Raw genomic sequence first — 3,534 nt, forward strand, 5'->3', positions numbered from 1 at the left:
ATGGGAACGAGTCACGATGGACTTTGTATCTGGGTTGCCAGTGTAGGCAAGTAAGAAAGATGCGATTTGGGTCATTGTTGATAGACTGACTAAGTCGGCTCACTTTATCCCCGTACGTACGGATTTTTCATTGGATAAACTAGCTGAATTGTATGTTTCTCAGATTGTGAGATTACACGGGGTACCTATTTCTATTGTGTCGGATAGAGATCTGAGATTCACCTCACGATTTTGGAAGAAATTGCAAGAAGCTTTGGGTACCAAGTTGCATTTCAGCACCGCCTTTCACCCCCAAACCGATGGTCAATCCGAGCGGATAATTCAGATACTTGAAGATATGTTGAGATGTTGCATCCTCGAGTTTAGTGGTTCATGGGAATGGTATTTACCCTTGATTGAATTCGCTTACAACAATAGTTTTCAATCAAGTATTAAGATGGCACCTTATGAGGCCTTGTACGGGCGTAAATGCCGTACACCATTGTTTTGGACCGAACTCGGTGAAAGTAAAATTTTCGGAGTTGATTTGATTAAAGATGCTGAACAGAATGTAAAAGTAATCCGTGAAAGTTTGAAGGCAGCCACAGATCGCCAGAAGTCATATGCGGATCTTAAACGAAAAGACATTGAGTATCAGGTGGGAGACAAAGTGTTTCTTAAAGTTTCACCTTGGAAAAAGATACTCAGATTTGGGCGTAAGGGCAAATTGAGTCCGAGGTTCATCGGGCCATATGAAATATCCGAACGAGTCGGTCCAGTTGCGTATCGATTGATTTTGCCCCCTGAACTTCAAAGGATTCACGACGTCTTTCATGTTTCGATGCTTCGACGCTATAGATCTGATCCATCGAACATAATTAGTCCATCAGAGGTCGAAATTCAAGCCGATATGAGTTATGAAGAAGAACCGATTCGTATCTTAGCTCGTGAAGTGAAGGAGTTGCGAAACAAAAGGGTTCCGTTAGTAAAAGTGTTATGGCTCAAACACGGGATGGAAGAAGTTACTTGGGAACCCGAGAACTCTATGAAAGAGTGATACCCAAACCTATTTATCGGTAAGATTTTCGGGGACGAAAATTTCTTAAGTGGGGGAGAGTTGTGACAGCCCTAAATTGACCCTAGTCGGAAAGTGGTTTCGGGACCGCTAAACCGAGTCACCGAAATGTTTGAATGTAATATTTATTGTCTAGAATATGTAATTATGAATGTGTGAAAATTTCAAGCTTCGATTTAGTCGATTGCATGTGAATTTAGTCAATACGACTTAGGTGTGACACGTTTGAAATGTGATAGGTTAATCTATAAGGACCTATTATTGCATGTAATCAAAGGGGTGGACTTGCATGTCAATTTCCCCATTTAAGAACTAGTGGCCGGCCATGACAAAGGGGGATGGGCAAAACATGTCATGAAACATGTTGTGTAAGTGGTTTATGTTGGAATAAATAAAGTAATGAGTATGGGTAATAAAGAAATGAAAAAAAAAAAAGAAAGAAGGTGTGTGATCCCCCCCCATTGCCGTGAGTTGAAGAAAAGAAAAAAAAATTGTTCATCCTTTTCATTCTCTCTTGGCCGAAAATTCTAAGGAAGAAGGAGGGAGTTCTTGCTTCATGTTTGGTTTGGAAGGGGATTAGGAAGAGGTTTGGCCATACTTGTATCAAGATTAAGGTATGTTTGATGTTGTGCCATGAGATTCATGCATGTTTTTAGTTGCTAGCTTGATGTTCTTATTAGCCCATGGTTCAAATCCTTGCTATGTCATGGGGATGGTATTCGGCCAAGGTGGATTTTGTGTTAATGCCATTGCATGCTAAATATGAAGCTTGTTAATGATATATGTGATGGTGGGTTGAAGACTCTTGGATTTTCTTTTTAGCATTTTTGAGTGAGACATTATGTTCTTTGTTTAACCATGACCAAAATTGAAATGGTATGGTGTTGTAATGTATTCGGCCATGGTATATCCGTAAGCATGATTTATGCTTATTGCATGGTAGGTAAGATTTGTGTTTTGGATATATGTTTATATTTGGTTATAATCAACTTGAGATTCGGCCCTTGTACCTATATGTATATATGTTTGCACATGATGTATTGGTATGACATATATACTATCTCAAGGTATATATTTACTTATGATGATGTTTTGGTTATGAAGTAAATGATAGATGCGTATTGAGCTACAATATGTAATGCATTAGTTAGTAAAATGTATGCCATTTATGTGTGGGATTAAATATGTAATTGGCCTCAACATCAACATGCATATTCAGCCACATGAGATGGATTGGTGTGCATGCATTCGGTTAGAGGCAAGCATATTGATGCCTTTATCTTGGTTAGGACAATCGGCTAAGAAGGGGAGTGGGTTAATATCTTGAGTTGATGCATGATTTCACATGTATGTGACTTTAAGGTCTAATGTATAAATGTGGGCTTGTTCCTCTTTTCGATGCTCAAATGATTAAATCGATTTATTTGTTTAATTAAGCTCAAGAGCAAAGGGGATCTAAATCCGATAAAGGGAAGAAAAAAGTGGTCGAATAGCCATCGAAATCGTTCGACAACATCCGAGGTAAGTTTTTGAGTAATGGAACTTAGATTATGATCTAATTAGATTATGTAATAAACAAATCCAAATCATGCCCTTGTATGTGGCTATTGAGCCGAAATTGTAAATATGATAAGTGTCTTGTGTTTGAGCTTTGGTAATGAGAATGAAATACGGATGTGTTATGATTTGTTGATATATGTGCTTGGTTATTGAATGGTATCCGGCTAAGTCCCAAGGCTTTTGTGCTAAGTGACTAAATCCGGGTTAAGTCCCAAGGCATTTGTGCGAGTTATCAAATCCGGGTTAATTCGAAGGCATTTGTGCGAGTTACCAAATCCGGGTTAATTCTCAAGGCATTTGTGCGAGTTACCAAATCCGGGTTAAGTCCGAAGGCATTTGTGCGACCATCAGAATCGGGCTATGTCCCAAGACAATCGGCGAGTAGCTATATCCTGTTAAATTCAAGGTACGTGATTCGGGAATGAGCAATCTTGCTGTAAAATTTCAGTTAATACGCTTGCAAAATTCCAGCGGTGAGGTATGTTCGTATGTGCATTGGAATAGTTGATTCCCTTCGAATAATATTCGCTCAGTCGAGTAGTGAGCTTCCGGTATTTGGCTAAGATGATCCCTCATGTATGAATTCAGGTGTTGGAATGTGAAGTAGGAATGATTTGAGAATATGTATATACGGAATTATCCGTTTAGTTATATGAATGCTATACCTCTGTTGTGCTTAAATTCTTTGCTCAAAACTTACTAAGCATAAATTGCTTACTCCATTTCTTTGTTTCTCTGTTTTATAGATTTTGGCTCGTCAGCTATCGGACTCGTGATTTTTGGAAGTCGAAGTCTCCCACACTATCAAAGCCCCCTTTTTGGTACAATTTTGGTTGAGCTTTGAAATGGCATGTATAGGACTACCCTTTGTTGTTTTTCAAGTACTTTTTGTGATGTATGTGTGTACAGCCATGCGAAAA

The sequence above is a fragment of the Gossypium arboreum genome, chromosome 6 (genome assembly GCF_025698485.1).
Source record: "Gossypium arboreum isolate Shixiya-1 chromosome 6, ASM2569848v2, whole genome shotgun sequence".
NCBI lineage: Eukaryota > Viridiplantae > Streptophyta > Magnoliopsida > Malvales > Malvaceae > Gossypium > Gossypium arboreum.